This window comes from Grammomys surdaster, unplaced genomic scaffold, assembly GCF_004785775.1.
Source record: "Grammomys surdaster isolate TR1022 unplaced genomic scaffold, NIH_TR_1.0 136, whole genome shotgun sequence".
Lineage (NCBI taxonomy): Eukaryota > Metazoa > Chordata > Mammalia > Rodentia > Muridae > Grammomys > Grammomys surdaster.
In genome coordinates, this window is record NW_021604594.1 from 774,588 (window position 1) to 786,244 (window position 11,657).

The 11,657-nt window shown below is 40.6% G+C and overlaps 1 protein-coding gene across 5 annotated transcripts in view; it reads left to right on the forward strand.

Annotated features, from left to right (window-relative positions):
• The first annotated feature begins 3,720 nt into the window (after positions 1–3,720).
• Tfpi (tissue factor pathway inhibitor) overlaps positions 3,721–11,657 on the forward strand; it is a 44,004-nt gene continuing 36,067 nt past the window's right edge. The window contains exons 1-2 of one of the 5 annotated variants that reach the window (XM_028762888.1): positions 3,721–3,783; positions 6,589–6,689. The gene's annotated coding sequence lies outside the window, so the exon portion shown is untranslated. Of the gene's footprint in view, positions 3,784–6,109; positions 6,399–6,588; positions 6,690–11,657 lie in introns of those variants that run through there. The other 4 variants (XM_028762889.1, XM_028762891.1, XM_028762892.1 and 1 more) reach the window with 4 other exon arrangements.

Below are 11,657 nucleotides of genomic sequence, written 5' to 3' on the forward strand. Positions count from 1 at the left end.
CAAGCAAGCAAGCAAGCAAGCAAGCAAGCAAGCAAGCAAGCAAGCAACCAAGCAAGCAACCAAGCAAGCAACCAAGCAAAACAGTCTCAGCATGGCAAGAAAGCACCAAAGTGTCTCCTAATACAGGTGTGCCTTTTACCTATCCCCACTTTACTGCTGACAAAAGGCATTTGGATTCTGCATTGACAAGTAGAGAATTAACTTGTAATGTAGTCATTGAACATAAAGGCCTCAGTTTTGCATCAGTGGTATTGAGACTTTGTTGCTTTCCCAAGTTATTGACTTATTCTTCCTTGGGGGATCTCTTCTGGATGGACTTGTTGTTTATCTTCAGATGTTTTATTTGTCCAGTGGTTTCTGGGATGCTGTCCTGGTCAGATGTTTCAGAGTGGGAGCTGTCTGAGACTTCATTTATTTTCTGGACAGATACAAGTATAATCTTGAGAAGAATATCTGGCACTTCCCATAGATTAATTTCTGGATCTCGCCATTTAACATATTTAGGTTGGTACATCTGTTTTTTTAAATTTTATTTAATCTTTTTTTACACTCCAGATTTTATTCCCTCCCCCCCAGTTCACCCTCTGACTGTTCCACATCCCATGGATCCTCCCCCCACCCCACCAGACCTCCCCACTCCCTGGGGCCTCCAGTCTCTTGAGGGTTAGGTGCATCATCTCTGACTGAACCCAGACTCGGCAGTCCTCTGCTGTATATGTGTTGGGGGCCTCATGTCAGCTGCTGTATGCTTAGGCTGCTACTTCTTTAGGGAAAAATGCTTTTGGGAATCAGAAATTGCATTATTCTTTAAAGTGAAAAACATTTATTAAAGTTAGTATAGCATAGTATGTGGAGATCTAGGTGGGCCTACTATACACCTTTTTATTTAAAAAATGCCATCTAAGTATTTGATAGTGTCATTCCATGATAGATTGGCCCTGTAGATTGTAAGGGAATCCAGAAACATGATTAATAGCCCAAAATTGAAAAATTCCTTGAAGCATTTGCTAGCATAAGCAGGACAATTATCAGATTTTAGTTGTAATGGGCATCCTAGAAAGAAGAAGGTGTATGACAAATGACTAATGGCATTGGAGGTTGTCCCACCCTGTGACCAGAAGCAAAAAACATATTTGAAAAAGTATTTCAACTGCAACATTCAACATATTTTGGATGTCAAAATATGAGATATGAGCTATGTTTGTAAGATGGCATCAGGTTTTACCCTTGAGGTAAAATTCCACCAGCAGATGGCAGTGGTGTGGAAGAAGTTATGAGATTTTTTTGGGTACCCAAGAGGCGATCTCATCATCAGCTTGACCCTGGCAGATGTTAACAAGCTTGGCAGATTAGAATGAGCACGAATATGAGTTGTGAAGAAAGGTTGAGTTTATTGTTGTCTACTTATCTGGAGCAAGGGAAATTACATTATCAGTGGGGTGGGTTTAAGTCTTGCAGTTTCTAAAAGAGAAACATGACATGCAGAGCCAGTTAACATACTTAGTGGCTGAGAAGCATCTAATAAAGCTGAGTGATTATGGTGAGTTCAGATTGTTAAGGGTACAGCTAGTGATGGGTACAATCTTTTTTGTGGATGATGTAGAATTCTTATATAAAACATATGCTTCTTGTCCTTTTGAAGAGCCATCTATAAAAGCATTAATAAGAAATCCCTATAAGATAATTAGATGTAGAATTTTAGGTCATATGCATGAGTTTAAAGAGAAGATGTTAAAATATCTTAAAAGGTGATCTTTGGGATAATGATTATCTATAAGTCCTGTGTAATAAGCTAATGCTACCTGCCAATTATTATCAGCACGGAATAAATAATCAACCTGCATTCTATCTCATGGCATGATAATTTCTATAGACTCTTTACCAGTAGTTGTTAAAGACACTTCCTTCCCATCATTATCAAAGTGTATAATTTCTTGTAAATAAGGAGCTAGATACAAATATGACAGTTGCAGAGATTTAAGTCATGTATAAATTTCTATAAAATTGATGTATAATTCCAGTAGGTAATGAGAAGGAAGGAAAGTAATTAATAAGGAAGGAAGAGATTAGTTCAATGAGCTACCACTTTAGCAGCTGCAATTTTTAATAAATTAATAATTTGTTCCACATCAGGTGTTATGCTAACTGGCCTCTTTTACAATTGCTTCCAGGTGCTCATTCAATATGCAGGAGTCTGATGTAACAGCTAATTACAGTTATCTTTTCCTTCTACAGAACACTGGTACATGGTTCAGCTGTCATACAACTGCATTTAACCTCATGTTAACTTTATACTTAATATTATTTAACTCATGTTAATCTTGATATAAAATTTTTCCTCATATAACTTTGTTAATGTTCCCCACAAAGTTGTACAGTTTGACCTCTTGACTTATGAATCCTTGCCAGCAGTTAAGTTTTATCATGGCAACTTGAAATGGACCTTCTTTTGAGGTACTCTACCTGCTAGTCTTTTATTTGCTCTTCTGTCAGCCTTGAAGCAGTTACTAAGAGATCAATGTCCCCAAACCCCTCAAAGCAGTGTAGGTGACTTGAAAAGGGGACTAACGGACCATGGACCATCAAGTCATCCCTCTTCTTGTCACTCTGGACATTGCTTCTTGGACTTAGAACTAAAACAGCTGGATTGAAGCCTCCTGTGTCAACTGACCTCTGTGTCTCACCAACTCAGATTAGCTTAATGTCTTCCAGGACCAGCCTGACTCCTTGACTGCTGCTGTACTCCAAAACTGAGAGGGAGCACTAGATGTGACTACTGGGGTGGGGTTTGTGCGCTCCTTTGTGGACATGCTGTTTTCAGGCCAACAAATCCTAATTGGTTTGAGATGGGGCCTAGAGATAGAGACCAGAAACAATTCTAGCACAGGCCTCCTGTGCATGGGCTCTGGCTCCCCCGCTCTGGCCCTGTATTGGATCTCTGCATTCCTTTTTATTATCCTCACACTTATGTTTTTACCTTGACTTTTAAATGTTATATTTACTGAGCTTAACCCTATATTCAAACAGCACTAAACCCTACAACAGCACTATCCATTTCTGATACATCTGCGAAAAGACCTTTTGTGTACCCCGGAGAAACTCTAAGTAAAAGAGGCCTTCATCCTTTTCATCCTAGGCCAGACACAATTCCCTACATTCATCCGCTATTTTTTCCTGTTCCCTTCCTTTGATTCTCTGTAGCTCTCTGCTACTTTTGACAGCTCATTTTGGTGCAACAGTCCTGGCAATGGGACCAGTCACTGCCGCCCAGAATCCACTCTCCGGCCACTTTCACTGGTCCACTCTGTCTCTCTCACCTCAGCTCCTCCCTACTCCTCAATCTTCCTAGAAAAGCTCTCAGTTTTACTCTGTAAACAAAATAATCTGTTTACAGACCTCTAATAATAATTTTTCAGGTCTCTTCAGGAACAGAGGATGACATTCAAATGTTCCATTGTGGCTGACCAAGTTAAGTCTCTTTGCTTCGTGACCAGAGAGTCCCCTCTTCAATGGACCTTGAACCAACCACTCCGACAAACACCCTCCTCAGCAAAAAAAATAGCTATACCCCCCACGCCCTGCATTTTTTTATACTCTCTCAGAGTTTGCAATGATAGTTTCCTGCTGAAAGACTACACTTCCCAGCTTCCCTTGTGGACAATGGAAGTCATTTCCGCCCCTATAAGGGGCCTCATCCTATCTTCTTCTGAAGGCATTTTGGCCATCTGCACACGTGAGTGATAAAGCCCTTCCTCGCTGTGAATAAACATGGTCCCACCTAAGGTCAGACCAAGCCTTTCTTTTCTTCTTCCATCTCTTAACAGCTGCCTTAAATAATCTAACATAATCTAACAGCTTGCATGTGCTTTGAGCATGTGTTTTGAGCATGTTTCCAAAGGTTCATGTGTTTCATTCTTGTATGTGAGGGGATGTAGTAAAGAAACTGCGGACACGATTGTTTCATGATATGGTTAAGTTTTTATTGTAGATATGAGAGAGACAGAACAGTCAGAGGCATCTGGAGGAGTTCATAGCAGAGAGAAAAAGAAGTAGACCGAGCATGGCCAGCAGACTTGACATGGTCAGGGCTAGGGAAGCTAGAGAGCAGGAGAGACTATTGGAAATAGTGGGAAATGGAGACTAGAGTTATAGTGAGAGAGAGCCAGTGGGGGTGGGAGGGGGAGGGAGAGGTTGGGGGTGGTGAGAGAGACTGGTCTAGGGGCTTTGAAATTCGTAACAAGTACTTGTGAGAGGGAGTTTGGAGGCCAGCATGGGCTTTGATATGTATATCAAAGTATATGTATAGGTATTTGTCATTGAAGCCATAAGTCACTTCTGCCAGAGGTAAGGGAAAGGACAACTTTTGGCAGATGGGAACTGCTTTCAAAAGTTTCCGAGAAATGGTGGCTTTTATTTATCCTCCAGAAATCTTTGTGTAGTCCAGCTTGAGCTCATTTCTGTATATTTGGACAGCTGAGAGAACTAATATTCCAGCCTTTTGTTGACGATAAAGGGTGATGTAGTGTCTCTCTTCTGTAGCTGCTTCTTAGACAGAAGGGTTGTCCTGGCAGTCTAGGAAGGCTGGAACTCTGAGTTGAAGGCTGGGCTGGGGTGGGGGTGGGGACAGGATCTGGTTTGCTGAGTGAACCTGGAGAGAGAAAAGGAACAATTATATTGGCTTGTAATGGCAAGGGATCTCCTAGTACTTTTGACCAGTGTCAGATGGAACACCTGAAGTTTACATGAACTGTTTTAAGCATAGAAAAAGAGGTTAAAGTTTAAATAGCACGACCACTGTCTGTAGAAAAGCAGTTAACAAACATCTATAAACAGTTGGAATAGACCTTTGAGCCACAGCAAAACAAAGCTTGAAAAGTTATCGGCATAATAGAAGCATCAACATTTATTTATCTGTAGTAAGACAGAGATTTCTTGGCAGGGAAGAAAACAAAGGGACAGAGATGGCTTTTATCACAATGAGAAGCCCCTTTAAGGCTGTATTTAGAAAATAACCAAAGGAAACTAAAATTTTTGAGCCTGTGACTATGATAATGTTTTAGAAAAGTTTCATAGTCAGTGTTTTACCGGGGTTTAGATGAACACATCAGAAGTTCACCGAGTGAATCTTCATGTCTCCACAGCATATATCATCTTTAAAGTCTTGTTTTTCACATACCTTAAATCATTTTTCATGTACTCTGAATCCCGTCCTCAGAGCTTTGCAACTTGCATAAAGTTTAAACCTTTTCTTTTTATCTGGAAATATTTAATACTATAAGGCATGGGTATTTGATTCAATGATAAACAAAGTCATTGAAAAACATGCTCTTTTGAATAAAGGAATAGTAAAAAGCAAGGTTTGAGTAATGGCTTGATGGCTTGAGTTTGCTTTTACATCGAAATCTGTTTTTGTGAGTTTATCTTTTCAGCAGGAAGCCTGACAGCCAGGTAAACGTGTCTGTGAGCTTGCCTTTCTCAGCTGGAGACCGAAGCTCTGGAAAAGGCAAGGGCTTATTTTGAGTAGGAAATGGTCTGACTAAGCAGCTGTATCCTTGAGGGGAGAGGCTAAGGTCACTGTGCTGCTCCTAATCTGATAAAACACGGAGTCAACGTCACCACAGAGATCTGACGGTAAATTTGAGCAGGAAGTATGAACCAAATGGCCTCTGTGTCAATTAAGAATGACAGATTTACCTGCCACCTGGACAGCCAGAAGGTGATCTTGATGGCTTTGTTGTGAACAGAGGTTAACTGAGTCCCACACAGGGGAGTGTTAAGTCTTCAGTTACCACAGTGGGCAGCAATCGGTTCTCAGCCACTAGACCCAGAAGGTCTAAGAGATTTTCCTGTGGGACTTGGGAAAACTACCTTGGAGAGGCAGTGTAGGGCAGTCAACCCCACAGTGTCCACAGTTTGGGCAAGACCCAGGCCTGGGGTGAGCCGTGGGGCAGTTCTTTGCCACTTAAAGCAAGCTCCAGGTGGAGTCTGTGGCCGCCTGTCTTCTTTCCTGTTACCAGAAGCTGGCATTGTTGTCTAAATTGTAAGATTTAATTAATTGTAGGGTAAAAGTTGGACAGACTTCCTGGTATGGACCAGATAGGGAGAGGGGCCGTGACTAGATAACAGAGGTGGCTGGCTTCTTCACCTAATGACTTTGAGGCGCAAAGGGGAGAATCCCTACTGAGGAACTGGCTCAACAAGTTCAAGGCCTGATGAGGACATTTCACACGTAGTTTCATAGTTTCGTAGTTTCGGACCAATCAACCTCAAACTGACCAGCCCTAAAGTGGGGGAGGAAGACTCTTCGGATGCTTTAAAACCCCAGGACTCGAGAGAAGAGACTGGGGTTTTCGGCTTCCCGAGCACCCTCTCTGCTTTACAAGAGGATCCTTTTCTCGGTGTGTCTGATGCACGAGTGTGTTCCTCACCCTAAGTAGACGCTTTCCTGTAACTGCTCGTCTGTCAGCGGTGCTCGAGATTTCTCTGCTATTTCTCTCTATTGCCCTTCTGAATTCTCTTGCCTTTTATTTCTTTAACTGCCAGAGAAACTAAACCCAATTAAGACCCCCTAAACTCTATTATTTTTAGACTGTATCATTTTCGGGACCTGTCTCCGGATTTCTTCTGAAGACGGTATAATTTTGGGACCTCATCTCCAGATCTCTTTCGAGGACGACTGACTCACTGAGGTAAGAAATCCAGGGGTTGTGGCGGGGTGGAGGTGTGCTAGCCAGTCCAGTTGACCCAACCACCAGGGGTCCAGGTGCATTGCTCAGTGTCAGTCACACAGTCACAGTAGCTTCTAGGCAGAGGTGCTCATTCAGGAGATGGCACAGAAGCAGACTTTGGTGTTGGCATTCCTGGTGCCCTGCAGGGGCATTCTTACAAATGTTCATTTACGGCGCCTGCCTACCCTCACTAATTGTTATCCCTTGCTCTCATCAGAACCTCAAACAGAGAAGGCCAGATGCAGTGGCACTCCTGTAATCCTAGCCCTCTGAGGCAGAGGGAGGAGGATCTGCGAGTTTCAGTCAGCCTGGCCTATAGTGTGACTAGCTACCGATAAGAAATGAGGCTGTGGTCCAGACACTCCCTCCCACCACCGAATTGGTTTCTAAGTTTTTTAAGTCTTGGTTTACCTATAAAATATGCCAGGATTTTTTAGATATTTATGAATTCCCTCATGTCTAGCAGTACATATTGAAGGTATGGTTATACCTTCGTTCAAAGTTTTTTTTTTTTTAATCGTTTTAACATTTCAGTTTGTCCATGCTATTTTGTTGCAACATAAGATTATTCTTTTTTTCGTGACATGATTTCCATTTTTACTTTGTTTGTGTTTTGCTTTTGTTTTTTGAGACAGGGTTTCTCTCTGTGTAGCCCTGGCTGTCCTGGAACTTGATCTGTAGACCAGGCTGGCCTCGAACTCATAGATCCTCCTGCCTCTGCCTCCCCAAGTGCTGAGATTAAAAGTCTGAGGCCACCACCGACCAGTCCATTTTTGCTTTTTATACTATGAGTAAGAGATTAGAGCCACATGATCTAAGGATTTTAGTGTCTTTATTCCAAGAGGAACCTTTTTTGTTTTATAAAACCATTTGTGATAACTACTTGTGTACCTAAAAAAAAATCACTAAAATGGTCATAGTTTCAAATATGGGTATATTATGATATCAGGGAATTTTATATTGAGCAGTTCTCCAGAAAATGACACCCTCTGTAACTAGAGCCAAAGCCAAAACAAGATTCACAATTGGATTGGTCAATCCAGTAAGTAGATGATCAAGAGCCAGGAGTCATGTTGGGAAGGTCATATGTTTGTGTGCTTTAATTTCTGTTTTGTTTTAAAATTTTCCATGTTCTAATATCCATTCTTCAGGTCCAAAATGGTTTGTTTCATTGTTCCCCATACTTAATTTTTGATCTGGGGAGTCTTTAAAAATATGATCAATTGGGTGTGGCCAGATCTCTGAGTTCAAGGCTAGCCTGGTCTATGGAGTTCTAGGACAGCCAGTGCTACAGAGAGAAACCTTGCCTCAGAAAACTAAAAAAGTAAAACAGGTTGATTTATGGAGTTTAGTCTCTCCTTCCACCTCTGCCTAAGCTCAGTGGATGAACTTAGACTGCAGTACTTGTTTAACAAGCGCCGTTACCGTCTGTGGCATCTCCCTGGCTTGTGACACAGTTACAGAAGACTCCGCTAGGCTTTGTGAGCTATATGGTATTAACCGTCTCATCACCTTGAACGTTGTCTAACTAAAAATCTTTTTACAAATTGGTTAGTAGCTTGTTTATGAAAGCACAAACAACAATCACCCAGTTATATTTCGTTCTCCAAAGAAAAATAACCATATTAGGTAGAAGCTTAAATTAATGGAGCCAATTATTAAGCTCCCAGTACTCAAAACACAGAGGCAGGCTATTTCAGGCTCCTTCCAGAACATTCTCATCATTTACTGAAAATCAATGTACTTAGAGCTGTCTTTCTTAATATCATATGGCAACTGTCTGAGTCACAGGTATGACATCATAGAACAAGTCAAAGGTGACTCTGAGTGGATCTTTCTACCCAGTGCACTTAGATGAAGGGTCATTTTTAAAAAAGCACCCTATCTTCAACTCAGCAAGATAAATACATACACAAAGATCGCCCCTAGACCAGTGGGTCTCAATCTGTGACCCTGGGGTCACATATTACATATTTACACTATGATTCATAACATTAGCAAAATTAGTTATGAAATAGCAATGAAATAATCTTATGACTGACATGAGGAGCTGTATTAATGGGTTGCAGCATTAGGAAGGTGGAGAACCACGTCCCTAGACAGAGATTATCGTATCCTGACATCTAAATCACCAATCACCGTGAGAAGTGTAGATTAAAGCTTTGTTCTTTGGATAGGCATAGGCTAGCCTCGGTGAGCTGATCTATGATCATATTGATTGTGGAGAGTGTCAATTAATCTCTGCTTTGATAACCAACAAAGAAGATGACAAAAATAACATTTAAAAATTGAAAGAAAAATGACAAAAACATGTCCACATTCTTACAAAACTTCTGTATCTTCTCTTGTCAAACTGTGTATCTCTCCTTGAACATCATTCCCTTCCTCCCCATCAATAATCTTCAAATGCACATTTTGTTGTCAATATGAAGAGCTTTCAAAATGAACATCGTCTTGCTTATTTCCCACATAATCACCTACTTGTTGTCATTACCAAGCAGCTTCAAGGATATCGCATTTAGCGAATGAAAGTGTCAGTATATTTAATAACTGCTACAAGCTTGAATACATACACTGCTTAGGTATATAATATTATTTTCTTTGACTAAAATAAATATGAATGTATATCTGTCATTTTTAAATAGTTTATAAGTATATATATTTTTAAAGAATTGCAGTTATTTCTGAACAATGAACATTCACATGTAGGGCAATGCATGACATAGTGATTATGTTGCAAACAAAAGTCCTGCTTATTTTGTATATAATAATCACTATCCGGTTAATAAAGTCCATCTGTGAGGTTAAATTGAGTGTCTAATGGGAGGGATTACTGACATTTAAAGGCAAACATTACTAGGAATCGATTGGTTGAGTTCACAACAGCCCAGGAATCATTTAATGAGGGATTGTTAATACTTTGTTTTATGAAGAGAAAGCATCAAACCTTCAAAGTTTTAAAAGTTCACTACTACTTATCATTTTGAAATGATAAGTAGGATCCCCTCTCCTCCCTCCCTCTCTCCTTTTTTTTTCTAGAGACAAAATGGTAACATAATTTTTTGATAGTTTCATACAAGTATACAATGTATTTTATCAAATCTATTCTCCACTCCCTCTTCCACCACCCTTCCCATAAATCACTGAGTCTAATTAGGGATGTCAAGATGCTCATGGATGTAGGTTCCTTCCAACCTCCAACTAGAGATGAGGTATTCTTCTGTTGTGGTTCTAGGCTTGTTCAGAGATTTACCAGTCTGACTCAAGTTTTTGTTTTAGATATTTTATTATTATTATTATTATTATTATTATTGAAAGAGACTGGCCAGGATCCAACCAGAGAAAAATTTCTAGATAAGGCCCCAGCTATTGTTAGCCCAAGAATTATAAAGGCAAAAAACCATGAAGTAAAAATTTTGGGGTGTCAAATAAACTCATATCCTGTTTAGATGCTGGCATGGCTTGATTTTATAACAAACATCCAACAAGTGCTTTAGCCATCTATCCAAGCAAATAAGCAGGCAAGAAAGGGTTTTATTCAAAAGCAGAGCTTAGCACTTAGCCTGTATAGTCTTGTGATCTATTACCTTGTAGGAATAGCTGAGGCAGTGAAATATTTTGCAACAATCTACAATTTTTTTAAAAAATAGTACAACTCTGCCGGGAAGTGCTCCATCTTGAGCCAGCTGACAGGGTCCATTCAAGGTAGAAGCAACTTCCTCATGGCTTATACAAGCTAAAAACACTTTTGTTTTTTTTTTTCTTTATCCTGTAAATTTATCCTGTAAACACTGTTCACTATCACGTTATCATTAGCCAAACCCATAAAAGAGTTGTTTACCACCTCCAGCCATCAATAACAACACCTTTCAGGCTGAGGTGGGGCCTCGGTGAGTTCTTTCCTTAACAGTGCTAGGTTGGCTTGATCTCTTACAGGTATTATGCAGGCAACTACAGTTACTTTGAGTTGTTTGAATGTAAAAGCCTTGTCAAGTCTAGGAGACTATTTTTCAGCAGCCTTCCCTGAGCTCTGGCTCTTAGGATCTTCCCACCCCATCTAGTTTGGCCTGAGTACGGGAGTGTGTTGTAATGTAGATGTCTCATCTAAGGATAACTACACCATGATCAATTACTTTCTGTACTTTACCAGCTGTGACTCTTCCTAATTACAGCACAGAGAATCTGCTCTGATGGGGGGTGGGGGATGAAAGCTGAACTAATCTATGTTTGTAAGAATAGGTAATTTGAAGGTAGTTTGATATTTAGCAAAGCAATAGTAGTGAGTTTGCCACAGAGCGTATGCCAGACCTCCTCGGCCACATGCTTTGGGATGAGGTTCTTCCTGTGAAGTGAGCCTGAAAAATCCAATTAGAAAGCTGTTGGTTACCCCCATACCATTCATGATTATATTGCTCAAATAGTCATCTCTTGCCAGGCTAATCATTATTAGCCTGGCTCATTAAGCATCTAGGTAATACTGTTGGTGATTTTTCTTCCACAGTAGCATGTAAAAAACAAAAACAAACAAACAAACAAACAAACAAACAAAAAAACTCTGAAAAGCTAGCTCAGCAGGCAAAGCTTTTGTAAGCAAAAAGAAGTTTGAATCTCCCTTACTCATATGAACACTGGTTGGTCATGGTGGTCTGTCTGCAATCCCATCCTGTGGGAAGCCGATCAGGGAATCAGCAAGCTGGTTAGACTAGCTAAACAGTGAGGTCTGGGTTCGGGTTCAGTGACAGATCCTTTTGGACCCTGAAGGTGGAGAGAGAGTAAGGAAACACCCAACATTAACTTCACACTTCTTCTTCTTCTTCTTCTTCTCCTTCTCCTTCTCCTTCTCCTTCTCCTTCTCCTTCTCCTTCTCCTTCTCCTTCTCCTTCTCCTCCTCCTCCTCCTCCTCCTCCTCCTCCTCCTCCTCCTCCTCCT